General features: G+C 41.4%; 1 protein-coding gene across 3 annotated transcripts in view; it reads left to right on the top strand.

Moving 5' to 3' along the window:
• The window catches only part of cv-c (RhoGTPase activating protein), a 315849-nt gene that overhangs the window by 271290 nt on the left and 29493 nt on the right, over positions 1-15066 (top strand). The window lies entirely within an intron of this gene.

Below are 15066 nucleotides of genomic sequence, written 5' to 3'. Positions count from 1 at the left end.
CGCTAGTCGAAAGGCAACCGGTGGAGGAGCTGTTACCGCTCCTACGTTTCGAGTTGCTTCTGATTCGTCTCGATCGACACTCTTATCTTTCCATTCCTCGCCGAACTGATCGTGTGCCGAACCGAAACGCAATATTCCGGGGCAAATATCGATTCGAGAAGTGATACAACTCGATACGTATCCCTTTATTGGACGTATAACACGCGCGATCGATCGCGTACCGTTAATTTCCCGAGTGTTTTCCATGTACTTGGAGCATAAGGGTAAATATTTCGAGCTCGTATTGACAATGATATCGAGAAGTGGCTTGTTATCTCGAATTATTTCGAAAGGTTGTTCCACGTGGAATATATCCACACATTTTCGATGATACGCTACGCGACAGAGTGTTAGTATTATTATTGCAGTTTGGATCAGTGAACTGTATTAAGTCCTGGAAATCGAGAGCAGCACGTGATATTTGTGCCACATTTTGGTGAACGATAACACCCCGGACTGGAGTGACAGTAGTAGCGGTAGTAGTAGTAGTAGTAAACGACGCGGAGTATATCGATCCGAAGTGCGGGAAAACTATGCCGCAAACGTTGCCCTGCCGGTCGTGTTGGTTTTAGATCACGTATACCAGTCGCTGGCCGACCGACAACCGGAAGAGGAGCCGCGTCAATTACCACGGCCGCCAGTTTGTCTGACAGTAATTCCTCCCGGTCTCTGTACCCGTGTTTCTCTCTCCTCTGTCCTCGGTGTATCGCGTTATCTCGAGGAAAAATAGGGAACAGAAATGCTGTTATTCGAACGAACGTGTATCGCGTTATTCGTTCAACAGCTGTTCAACAGATAGTGAACTCGTTGTTTTGCAGTCCAACGGTGGATTCTTGGGAGGAACATTGTTGGTGATTTTTTTCTCTCGATGTTCCCCTCGATATATATATTCGAACAGAGTAGTCATTCGGATATTTCAGTTTCGTAAACGGGAAAACAGGTGGAAGACACGAGCGAGGGGATAAAGGACGAATCGATGAATCGTGGATCGGGAAGAGGGATCGTGGGTTATTTGAGAGCCGCGAATCTGGCCGCGATCGCGTCGAGCGCGATCGATCGTTGGCGCAGGTTGGTGGTGGAAGTTCTCGAAGGCGAAATGCGATCGAATCGCGGCAAGTTTGCACAAGGCTCGTCGGGTGATCGATAAAAGCGAGGCGCGACACGATAGATTGGACGCTCGATGAATGGAAGAATGGTAGCCATGAGTAGAGTGGAATTTTTCACGTTCGTGCGCGACTGAAGAATAAGCTGTTTGCCGAGGAGAAGGAGGAGGAGGAGGAATCGAGCGAGCCACGAATGTGTCGACACTGTCACGCAGGAAACATGAAAGGTAAACATAACGATTTTCTAATGGCTTGGAAATTGGTGTATTGGAAATTTTGTCTAACCTGATTGAGCAGCATTCGCGTGTTTGAACGATTCCTACGAATGGTGACGCATTTCGAAATATCTATTTCGAACGTTTCGTAATAGTTTTGAAAATTAGATATTATGGATCCGGAAAATTTTCAGTGTAATACGCAAAGTCTTAGTCTGAAACGGTGAAATTACAAATTGGATATTATCAAATTTCTCGTTAGATTTCCCGTTTTTAAGCTTCTAAACTTCTCGAAATAATCAAGTTATTTTCCACGTTCGTTCGATTCGTATTTGCATACGAAATCGACTATCTGTTTTCTTTCTTTTTTTTTTTTTTTTTTTCCCCACTCCCGAATAATGTTTTCCTGGTGATATAAACTTGGTCGAAGCTTGGTCGAATCGGTTAGATCCGGAGCGTGAATCGGGATCAGAAGATTGGCCGACACACGATGCGCGCTTGGCAGGCCTGATAAAGTTGGCAGGCGGTTCGGTTTCGATGCTCGTTCGGTGGCTCGAACCGTGGCCTTATCTTCGCCCGTTTTTTTCGTAATTGAAGTCTGTATTTGCATCGCAAACACAGCGAGAAAGCTGGCCGAGTATATCCGGGCCCGGTGTCGCCGATATGTTTCAAACTAATTTTACAACTGTCGCCGAAGTGTGTATATATATATAACACGCTTGTTTACATTGCAACGCGAAAAATTGGAGTAGGAATTTTATATAACATCCGTGTCGATTGTAGACGATTGGTTTTGTCGAATTATTTTCTCTACGATCGATCATCGTAATTCTTCGTATTTTTGCTATTTTTCTTTCTTTATTTCTTGCGATTTGGTATTTTTCACGATTATAATAACGTCGTTGTATTTTTAAACTCTTGCAATTTTAATAACGTCGTGGAAAATATTATCCGTGAAACTGAATTGCTCGTCATTCAAACTCTATGGCTATTGCACTGGTATAGCGATAAAAATAAAAGAACGAAAATTAATTGATAATACGATGACTAAAACGCACGTTATCTATGCACAATACTGGTATCTTTATATAATGTAGCTACGTAACCTTAGCTAATTTCTGTCTTTATACAGTCACGTAATTGTAACAATTAATTAAAAGTGTTTCAACCTTCGTGAATAATTTAAAAAAAAAAAAAAAACGTTCTCGATAATCGATATCCATACATTATAAATTATAATATATATAAAAATTTCTTCTCTTCGAAATAGAATCGAAGTGGATCCATCCCTCCCCCACTATCGCTATCGAAGAAATCGTCTTGGAAAGCATTTTTCGTTCGCTCTCGTCGACGTCTCGATTCGCACGCACGGTTTCGTTCACTCGTTGTAATTCACACTCGACACCTCGGGCGTACACGTGTCGTTCCACATGCAAATCGATTTACGATACCGTGCCCCGCGTTTCGCATTTTTATCGCGGCGAGATGAACGACACCGAAAAGACCCGATACAAGACTCGTCTCGAGAAGTATAACGGTCGACGTGTACGCACACGTGACATGGACCACGGTGCAGAAGACGTTCCAAACCGTGCGTTATCTTCCGTTTGTTATCGGAATTTTTGCGAGATAAGCCGCGCACAGACACCGCATATGGGTGTACATATAAGTTCCACAAGGATTTTCAGGCTGCAGTTGTATGTCAGGCCATAAGTCAACGGATATTTCTTTGTTTCGAGCATTATTCGTTCGACGAATATTCGTGGAACGATACGGAATCGGTTATAGAGATATATATATATATTGAGTAGACTATTCTTTAATGGATACATTTTTGGAAAATAAAAATAAAATTTCAGCAAGAAATGTTTCGTAGGAAAAAAGTAATTATTCAAAGTATTTGCAGTCGGTCACAAAAATTTAGACATAATTGTACTGATTTTTTCGTATCATCTATCCAATGATTTCGATGACATATTAATTTCATAAACTGTACGAAAATGAACGCTTCGTTCATCTTATCTAAAAAAAAAGAAACTTATTCCACGATTTTTCGACCTCTTCAGAGCCATCGAATCACTTTACCATCCTCACCAAGATTTACATCTTATCTTCCACGCGCATCCGTCGTATACGACCGGTTAAATCTCGCGTCATAAACGCGACACAAATTCCATCTTACCCTAAATCCGCTAAACGTTCGAGCGACTTAACGACGGAGAGATGTGGGCGTGAAACGTCGAGCGCGGCAATCGATGGCGACGTCGTCGTCGAGAAGTCACCGTTTAATTAGATTGCTCGATTCGCGAATGAAATCATGGTCGCGAAGGGAGGAGAGGAGAGGAGATCCGTGAACAATCTCTCGCTTTGTGCGTGTGTGGGTGTAACCATAGCGCGAATCGAAGGCTTAAAAATAAGAAGATTGGCCTTCGCCGCGGTGATCTCGCGGTTTCCTCGCCATCCTACGATCGCGTCTTCCGCGTGGCGTGCACAGGTGTCGGGTATATGGATGACGATCTCGAACGATCGACTTTGTTACGTAAAGGAAAGGAGCGGAGTTTGCAGAAGAGTTTGCACGAGAAGATGGAATCGGTAAGATTCGATTATCGTGAGAGAATGATCGTAGCTGCCAAGAAGTATCTGTGTTAAATGAACGTGGTGGTTGGACAACGTTGGTTTGAATAATGTAGGTCTAGAAAAGTTGGTACATTAATCCTTAAAGACGCAAGATAATGAAATTTGGTTTGTTATTCTTGTAAATTCTAATCAATGTTAATGAACTTTTATTTTACTTTTTATTTTAATAAAATTGAGCGAAACTTATCAAGCTGAGTTATTATTAATCAATAAATTAATAATTTTAATTAGTATGCTCGAATAATAATTTATTCGTACATAACACGAGCCTTCGTTCATCAGTGAATTTAATTACTCGATGCTTCGAATAATAAATTATTCAAATAATATATCGAGAATCTCTGGAAGATAAAATTCGAGAAGATTTAATTTCTTTCCTCTGGAAAAATATTTTTGAAAGGAATCGCAAAGAATCGTCATCGTTTCCATTTCAGCTCGCCTCGTTTACTTACGTATTCGTCCGTGAATTAACGCGGTTAATTCGAACGCTGTCACCACGCGGAGACTTGAACGAGCGAACTGTGTGTCGGCGATACGCTTGGAGACGTCGATTACAGGCGTTTGAAGCCGGCTTTTCGAGAATGAATCGCTCGGTGGATGAATTGTCCCGACACGCGGTAGCTCTTTGGACGGTAGCGCGGATGATGCGCGTGAAACGACGTTGGGAAACATTACGACAGTGGCTGATGTAATTACTCTTCTCAAATGTTGGCGTGAATGAGACGGTGTCGCCAGGATAATAGACGTGAAATTGAATCGACGTCCTTCCTTTTTTCGTTCAATCCGCCCAAAAATTTAATTTCATATTGTATCCTCGCTTCCTACGTACACATTTCGCCAACGTGTAAAAACTCGCGTATAATTGACGGATTAAAAATTAACGAAAAACTCGAAGAGTTTTGGTGAACTTTGAAGCGTGACCTGAAAATTCGGTAGTAGAACAAGGCCGCAAAATCTGATCTGAGTCATTCGCAACTCGAAAATTCGCGCAATACATGACGTAAGTTTTATCGGTTTATCGATGATCAAGAGTTATCCGATAATTCCACCACGCGTTGCGTGGATTCAAAGGTCGAGGACCGATCATTCTGCGTTCGAGCTTGGATCAAAACCCTCTTTTCTTTCTATTTCTTAGAACCGCTTACTTCGTAAATCCTTTGATTAACCCTGTCTGAAGATTTTGGCCCAAACATGAATAGCATTGAAAATCGAGCCAAACATCGCAAAGTATAAATTAACTTTACATCTCAACCAAAATGTTTTCGGAAACATCATACCACAGGGCTTTTATTAATTTTCCTATTGATTCAAGCATGTAATTTCTATTAAAGTATTGTTATTTATGTACTTTTGAAACTGTTATTTATTAAAAAAAATAATAGATTTATTATATATATACAAAAGCAAAAAGAATTACTCGTATTGCAATTGTTTTCGAGCATCTCTGCGTTGAGTCCGGATTTCGTCGAGCTAAATGGCACGAGAAAGGGTTAAACGAAGATTTGAAATATTCAATATTTATAACGCGAATGTCGAGCAGAAAGTTAACGCGAGGCTTGTATGATAGGCAATTTAAGGCGGTGGAATAGAGTGGTCACGGTATTAACGACTGCCTGTGAAACCGACAACCGTCGAAAATCGTGCTCGTGCCCCGACTCGACGTCTGTCATCCGGAATTAGTTCCGGCATCCATCGCCAAACTATTTATATAACACCACCGAAAATACAAACTTGGCGATCTCATCGAACGAGGCTCTTTCACCGCCGTTTTTCCCAAGAGAGGCGAGAAGGAGGACTTCGATCTCGACGAAATGCTCGGCCGATTCACGGAGTTTAAATTTTCTTAACTGTTTCACGCCCCATTAAACGCACGCACCCTGTTCTCCTCACCGCCCATTCATTCCACGCGGCAGGTAACAAACGTCCTCGCGGCGTGATGCAATCCTCCAAGGTTAAACTTTGCTCCGTGAAAAAATGCTCCCCTCGTTCCGTATACGCGTGCTGGAATACATACCGAGTGTCTCTCTCGAGTGTCGTTCTTCGTTCATTAATTTCAACAATATGTTCGTTAAGCATCGATTAAATTTAATTTGAATTCATTCTTAATATGTGATAATAGCGATCGAAATATATTAGGCTGAAATCAATGCTCTCAAAGCTTCGTTACATTTCCTTATTAATCGTGAGAAAATGCTTGACAAATCAACTTCATCTTCCGTTTCTTTTTTCAACTCCATCCAATTCCGTTTCGACCCTTCGAAAAGATCCCTGGAACAGTTGCATTGCTCCGAGAGCAACAACGCGGATATAAACACACGGTCGATTCACGGTGCTCGATCCACGGGAGGACGTTTGACGTGGCTCGGGTCGTTAGAAACACGCCCTTACGACATTAGCTTCGCACGGTGAGTCAGTAGAGCTGACCGTTGCTCGGGTCGAGGCACCCATAAACATGTCCTGTGCAATGCAGCCGGACAGGCGACACTGCGGTGCGTTGCAGCGACCCAGATGCCAAAAGCGGGAGAGAAGGTATGGCGCAACTCGCTAAATAACAGGTTCTACCCTAACCGCAGACCGTCGTTCCCTCTCCTATCCCCTGGGCGCGGGATACCGCGACCGGTATTAATATTTATAAATGCCACTGCGGTGGTAATCGTTTCCGTGGTATTTCTGATTGCCGAGGATGCCCCTCCCTTTTTTTTTTTTTTTTTTCCTCTTCTTCTTCTTCCTCCTCGTCGCCTCGATTGAAAGGCGCGCGCGACCGATACACGCACACACTCCCCGGGAGTAAAATTCTCGAGGCAAGTGGATATTAAATAACGAACGTAAACTGTTACTGTTTAAATAGTGAAAGTTACTGCACGTCGGTTTTACACCGCGCTTCGAGAAATATCCTCGAAAGTAAAAACAACACTTGGGAGAGTTTTTCTCTTATGTTTATTTCTTATAAGTAAGTTTTTTTCGAAACTTGTATTGTAATTTGCCTCGAAATTTACACGCAGGTGTTATCGCGTTGTTTGAAATATATCTATAGAAAGTTTCCTTCTTCTTCTTCTTCTTCTTCTTCTTTATTCGAGGCGATTCTCCAGGCGTTCGATTTTCAAGAGCAATCAGTGTGTAAATAAATGATGGGAGCCGTTGCTACCGAGGAGCACGTCCCTCGTGTAGCACAGCTGGACAAGACACACGCGGCGAGATCGGTTGTTGCAACAACCCAGATGCCAAATGCAGAGGAAAGAATGGTTGGCAAGTTTCTAAATAAAAGGCCGCTACCCTCGACCGCAGGAATGTTTTGCACGACGAGATCCCGTGGTAAAAAGTTACGAAACTACGGTGACTATTTTTAGACGATCGACAGGAGGGCAGAGAGCATAAGAGAGTAGCAGCGGCGGCAGCATGGAATAGTGATGGCGATTTCAGCAACGTTACGATTTCCTGTAGCAATGCTCGGGTCGTGTCCGCCTTCGTCGTGATCGCTTATCGCCGCCTCTTATCAACGTGGTTTCTCTCAACTCTTTTGAAATATTCATTGTTCGAATGAATATCTTACCTTCGCCGCGCTCCCCACTTGATAAATGTGCCCGGGATGAATTTATGGTATACGTGAATTTTACAATTACAATTAAACGAAAAAAATCGAAAAATTCGTCTCTCGTGCAAAAATTCGCCAAGATTGCGAGAATATATGTTGTGGATGATAGGCCAATCGATTTGCATTCGGGAAAGAGTCGATCTGACATTTAATAGTTCTATCAACGAATAATAGTTCTGTGAATAAATAACGTGTGTAGCTTGTTGTTACAGGGAAAAATTATTTTTTCGTTTTATAATTTTCTTCTATGATAGCCAGGATTTCTGGGAGTCATAGCGGTGTAAGTTGTTTCTCGTTTGTTATTATAAGCAAAGGAATATATTTTATTACGAAGAAACAGAAGGATCATCGAGAAAAAGATCAAAGCCTCGCGTGACACAGCATTGCGCAACAAGGTTAACTCTGGAATTAAAATCTGAGAATTTACCAGATCCAGAAAAGTCGAATTTTTTTATTTGTTTCGTAAAAGTTTAGTTTTGGATATATTTACGTCATTTCGATTTCAGCAACGCGTGTTACAAACACACTTCTACTTCGTCAAAAGTTGTTAAAATTCCAGCAACGCATAAATTATCATAAACACACATCATGACAGTTTCTAATAACGTATTCGTTAATTTGAAAATAAAAATAGTTAAATTATTATATCAATTTCGTATATTCAATTCGTGTATTATTTCTTTGTTTTGATTTCACGCTTAAAGCTTAAAGCGTATTATGATTTCCTATAATCCGTTTCCAAGAAGTTGTCGGTTTACATTCGTGTTCGATACGTCGTACGACTTTTCGTCGAACAAATCCCCACTACGATTTATAATTTCGTGTCGCGGTGTATCATTCTATTATCGAAAATCGAGCTGGTAGGACGCTTTGCGCGATTACTCGTTCCGTGAAATATATTTCTTTCCATAGTAATTTTTTTACGGAAACAAATCTTCACCGAATCGTACCGCGATTCCAGCAATACGGAAATTGGAATTCTAATTCAAACAATTCCAGCAACGCGTAAATTATTATAAACACTTACAATTCTAATAACGCATACTCAAACAAATTTCTACAATTTTATAATCGCACGCAATTCCAATAATTCCAGCAACGCGTATCGCAATCCCGTCAAATTGTATCGTGATTCCGAAAAAAAGAATTAGAGACACCGCAATTCCAGCGATGCACGGTCGAAGCAAAATTATTCCACCACACGCCATCGATTCCAGCCTCTTCTAAATAATCCTAGAATTCCAACAACGTAAACCCAAACAAAAGCATCCAAAGCTCGATCGACCACCCCTCTCCGCCCGCTAAAACGGAGCGAGCCGCTCGTAAATCAGCCGCGGCGTACAAGTTCGCGTTACGGTTCAACCGGCGTACGGTTCTAAGGTTAACGACAGAGAGCGTGCAGCTACCGGCGTTCGGCTGAAAACATCAAACCGGAGGCGTCGAAACGAGCGCGGGGTAACCGTTTCGCTCGATGCAACCGCGCCACGGGATCGTTCGAAAACGTGATAATTCCAGCGGGAGGAGAGAGAATAGCGTTGCGGAAACGAATCGAAACCGATCTCTCTCGCTCGGTTGGAGGGGCTCGCGTGAGAAAATCCACGCTCCTCTTCGAGGGCGTTCTCGAGGAGGCCCTCTCCTCGTTGCACCGGTTCCAGCCACGGCAAAACAAACGCGTTTCCAAGGGGAGAAGAAGGGGCGGGGAGGAGCCAGTTCCTTCGTATTAACGCTGTGTGTGCCGATCGTACAACTCTCGAGACGGCCTCTCACGATCGGAGCGCACTATGAATAGTAACTAATTGACCCAGTTGAACTCCGCTCGGCCGGCGCGAAACCGCGATATAAATATCGATACTAAGGGAGATTCGATTGGTCGAGATGTGCGATTTTTGTTTCGTCGGTGGGTGGAAATATTGAATATCGTTTGAAGAGGACACAAGCTTGGGTTGCCTGCGTGCAAATCTTTTCACGCGGGAAATGAAAATGGTGGAAATCTCGTATTCGAGGTTTCGTTTTTTTTTTTTTAAAAGAGAAAATGTTTCTTTCGTCGTTATTGTCGTGAGGTAATTTTGCAAAACGGTTAAATAAAAGTGTGCGTGGATAGATTGTTGAGGTAGGGAAAATGTGCGATATCGTTAAGCTTTCGCGAGGGAAAAATTTAATAATCATTTTCTGCACGAGTGAGAAAAACTTGTGCTACATGAAGAAGATGAAAGCAAGATGGAAGAGAAAAGAGAAGTCGTATCAGAAGACCTTCTTGATTTCTTTTTGAAGTTTCTTTTTTCGTTTTAACGATGTTGCAGCGAGATCAAAACCCGTAAGAAGATCTTCTATCGTGGAACAGCGGCACAATCATTTGATTCAAGATGTTTGCAAGAACACGGTGAGAATGAAAAAAGTAGACGGTTTCAAAGATATTATCATACTTTTTTATTATTAGTAAAATATTAAATATATTTAGAACTCTAGGATAAAAATTGTTCCATTGCCCACTTTCTTTTTAATGTTCTAAAATATTTGAGAAAAAAATATTATATATAAATAATATAAATTCTATTTGAATTTTCTCACCGTGATTTTATTCAAATCTTCATTGATTAAGTCAGGAACAGTATCATGAATGGGCAGTATCGTCCGTGAGAATCGAGTTACGAAAGGATAGATGAACGAGATCATATTTAAACCAGTTTCGGTTTCAGTGAAATCTATAATATAGATATACTCTGCTCACTACAATCTTCGTTTCGTATGTTTTAGCTTCGATTTAAAAAAGTCGGACGAGCAAAACGATACCATCAAACGATGGTTTGTCGAAGAATCGAGTTACAAGATTCGGGGAGATGAGAGGACGCATTCGATCTGCTATTTAGAAACGAGTTTCGATTTCGATGGTTTTCCTGTGTTTGATCACATGTTCCACGTAATACGCGTTTGCATTTGTCCCTTTTTCCAAACGTTATTCCACAGACTCTGCTCTGCGCCTCGGAAGAAGTCTCGTCTCCGCTCCAATCAAGCGTAACAGAATTTCTTTCCCCGCTCGTAAAACTCTTTGCATACGAAATCGCGAGCGTACAATTTTTATCGGCTGCTGCTATCTATCTTTAGCCGTACCATTTTTTAACCTTCTTCCTAGAAATAAAACCCCGCAACCATTATATTTAGCATAATCGCGCGTGCTCTCGAATATATTTGAAAAACCATTGAAACGCGTGCGCAAACATTGAATTTCTTGTTCCCCCGAGTTATTATCTCGAATTCCTTCGGAACCTGTTCCAAAACCTGTGCCTTTGGGAAAAAAAATCAATCGATTTTTAGCGAGAAATAAAACGATTTACACGATATTTCAACGTGATCAAACACGATCAAACTCGCCTCCATTTACATTTCTATTCCCCGTCTTAAAGGAATTTAACATTTACGCAAAAAAAAAAAAAAAAAAAAAAGAGAAATTTGAAAAAGAAATTTCCCAATTCGGATCCAGATCGTTCCGATAAACGATTCTTAAAGGAAGGAGAGATCTAAAAAGATCGAGGGACACGCAGAAGGCCTTCCCAAATAACTCGGCTTACCGAAGATTTATATATCGATCATCCCCGCTGCGCGATGACCCACTTCTCCCGATCGCGCGTGCAACTCGCGAGAAGGATCGGGGCAGAAGTTAATTAAGTTACCATCTCAACGATTCTCTCAATAAAATGCGTCGAACGATCCATGATTCACGACACGATCGATGAGAAAAATTCTCGCGGAGCAGCGTTGACGTCATACGCGCGTTTATGGCTCGTGTTCATTGAATCTCGCTCGATCACGTGACGAAAAAAAGAATCTACGCAATCGACTTAGTCGATATTTCTTTTCCTTTTGGAGAGGCGTTCTCTCGCAGGTGGGGGAAGTATATCCGAAGTGTGCCGAATATTTGTTCGATGAGAAAAAAATAAATAAGATAAACGTTGGGACGATTATCTCCTGTTGCGCAAAGTAACAGGAAATCAAAGATTCGTTCTCTCTTTCTGGTATCTGTTTTCGAGGCACGTTGGTGTCGCACCTGGCGAATCGGTGTTCCACAAGTCTAGACAACTTTAATTTGAGGAGTGTTTTACGCGCGAAAGGAAAGAGAATATTTTACGATGATGCTCGTGTTGATGTAAGTGTTACGTTCACTTACGTTCGTGCCTCTCACACTCGTCGAATCAAACTCACGGCCAACGGGATGCCTGTTTCATTCTTAATAATACGTTGGAACGAAATTCGATTGTTAGTTATAATATCATAGAACAATTTTTCGATATACTCTTCTCAAAAACTCTTCGTCTTTGTTTAAAAATTTTCCATCTTTAAAATTACCCACTAAGATTGCATACAGATCGCAAGATCGATCCCTTCCATCGTATTTCGTCGATCATCGTCGAAATCGACCGCTTATTCGAGTTATCGATCGCACTAATAACAGCCGGGAGTGAGCGAGGGAAACCGAGCGGCCGCGGATGCTAATTGATACGTCAGGCGAGGCGGTGAACGGCAACGAGAGGTTTCCTTCGCAGAATGGCCGGCAATTAGTACATCCAGGAAGCGGGAGCGTAATCGAGCAATCGTTAACGTTAATCTATCGATCGTGCACCAAGAGTTAGTCTTGGCCAACGATTTCGTTATGATCACGATGCGCCTCGTTTATCCTTACTTTAATCCAACACCACCACCACCACCACCACCGTGATCGCGTGGAGAATTGAAAAAGCAGATTACCGCGTAACAAGTCGATACCGGTTAATCGTTAACCGATCTAACCGATTGATTTATTCAGTTAGAAAGTGGACGTTAAAAGTGTTCTCTCCTCCTCCTCCTCTTCTTCTTGCTCCTCGAAAGTTGTAAATAACGCGCGTATCTTTTAGAGATGTTCAGAGAATCGAGATTTGAGGAATGGTTGTGAAGGGATGTTTCGATAGTTTCCTAGAAAAAAAAAAATTAGTCGAGGGGAGGGGGAGCAGGACACGTTCCTTTATTAAAACACTTTCGTGTTCACCTCGTTCGAGAGGGTGATCCCAACTGTTGAATCATTTATCACAGAGAAAGTGGATACCGATCTCGGGAAGGGTTTTCATATTAATGAGTTCATCGAAAGTGGTTCCAGGGCGTATGTAAATCCCGTTTACGTCACGTCCACGTAGCGTAGTTTAAATTTCCTGATTATCGCGGGATAGGGGGTGAGGGGGAGAGGGGGAGACGAATAGGAGAGCGAGGCCGTTGCTATTAAACCCACCATGAGTGGCGAGACTTTTGTGGAGAAAGTACCGTTACACGTCGACGTCATAATTGTAATAAAATCAAGGTGGATGAGCGAAGCGGTGAAACGAGATAGAGTGGACTCTATTAAATTTTCGAATAATGAAGTTTAATGTTTTGATCACCCGAGGATCCAGATGCTCGTCTAATAACAACTTATCCTCGCTTTACACGGCAATCGTTTAAAATTAACGACGTATAATTCTGCGGTAATTCTTTCAAACGTTCTCTTATTGTGTACAAATGTTACCATGGATGTTACCAGATAATTAACTTCCGAGAAATCACTAGGATTTAAAACGCGGAAGTACGAAATACTCTCTAATGTGATAAACGATGGAAAAAGTCTCCTACAGATTTCTCCTGGTTAATTTCTCGAAATTTCTCTGGTTTTAACAAGGAGATTTCATTCTTCTTCGCGTTTCTTAGAATCTTTCGAACGGTGTATCCAATTGAAAGAAACAAATTTATTTGCCTCTCCTCTACTTCCAGCTATCCTTCATCCTTCGTGGCAAGTGATTGTGCGCGATATTTCGTATCGTATCGTTCTCGAAAAAGATTTCACCTTCGTCAAATTGTAACACGTTTGATCATCGTCCACTCAAAATTTTCATATAATGTTTTACCTCTCAAAATTGTGTTATAATATTACGATCTTTCGTAAAGAAAAAAATTAGAATCGTAAATAATACAATTTGTGAACGAAATTTAATTGCAAATTTTATAATACATGTAATGTATTCTATTATTTTTTACTATCCATGACCAGGCTTAGAGAATTTATTTAAAACATTTATTCATTACAGTAATTGATTTAAAGAGAAAAATAGATAGATATCTGAGGAAAAAATATAATGTAATAATTGAAATAGAAAAAGAAGTTTATATACGTATTTAATAATCGATAAAAATATTCTTTCAATTATTTCAGTAATGAAACGAGCTTAGAGATTTCTTGTTCCTCTTCAATTTTGCAGGAGAAAGAAAAGAAGCGGAAAAATCGCTTCATCGATCGAAAGAAACTGTATTATTCCGGTTTAATGAATCGCCTCGATCGACTAGCCGAGAGATCATAGATCCGAGATCTGGTTCAAAAGATCTGGGTCGTCGTTGCGCAAGCCGCTATGGAGGCCATCCGAAGTTTCGACGCGGCATCCGCGACTGTATATTCACTGTTGTCTCGAGACAAAAGGGGACAGAGACGGATGGCCGCTGTGAGAACGAAAGAATAATGTCACCTGCGCCTCGAGACTGCACGAAATTTCGGGTGAAAGCCGATAAGGGATAAAATAACGGTACGGCGAAACGTATCGACGCTTCGCGAGCTGGATCTCGAGGAAAAGAAGAAAAAAAAGGAGTCGCACAAAAGCCTCCTTTCCCCCCCCCCCCTCTCTCTCTTTCTCCCTCGCCTCACCAGAGTACGATTCTTTACGGTTTTCGGCGATACTTATCCACGTATCTTGCCTTTCCTCGAATTTACCTGTAAGGAGAAACACGGTTGTCCGGTGGAAGGTTTGAGATATTGTTCGTGCAACCAGAAACTTGCGGTTAGAATGGCAAGAATCGTTTTCATTAGAGAGTTACTTTTCTATTTTTAGAGAAAAAGTTTCGTTTGTTTGTTGAAAGTTTGTTGGATCTTTTCTAATTGGAAAATTTGAAATTTTATGTCTGTTTGTTGATAGAGTCGAATATATTCGAATTTTTGTAAATAAAGGTAAAGAATATTATCTCATCAAAAAGATAGAATTTTTCGAATCGTTTTGCAAGTCGAAGTTTTTTTTAGAGAAAAGAAAAGCTGTACACCTGTTTATCCATTTTCGAGAGATTATCGATCGATTCGTAACGTAATTAGACGGCAAATTAGGTTCGAAACAGCGGCGTGGAAAGTTCGACAGCCAGCTCCCCGGGGTGTAATTTACACCCGGATCATTAATCAAACGATTGAAACTTGCGAATCACTGGCGAAAAAAAAAAAAAAAGGAACGATCGACTTTCGAACACGCAGGCACAGTGTATTGGACACAGCAGAAACGAAGAATCTTGAATGGGGGCCTGGCCAGTGTCCATTTAGCTTGCGGGCATTAATCTCCTCGTAAACTCGATGGGCCCATAAAATGCTGGCCGCAACCATTGTCCCGGCCCGTAGATGCTCTTCTATTTTTCCGAGGGGGCGACTCGTTTAAATTCAATTAGAGACGAAGAA

The sequence above is a fragment of the Apis florea genome, unplaced genomic scaffold (assembly GCF_048593485.1).
Source record: "Apis florea isolate Af1SG1 unplaced genomic scaffold, ASM4859348v1 contig_3803_pilon, whole genome shotgun sequence".
Lineage (NCBI taxonomy): Eukaryota > Metazoa > Arthropoda > Insecta > Hymenoptera > Apidae > Apis > Apis florea.
The sequence above is the reverse complement of the archived record's forward strand: the minus strand, read 5'-3'. Positions and strand labels throughout refer to the sequence as shown.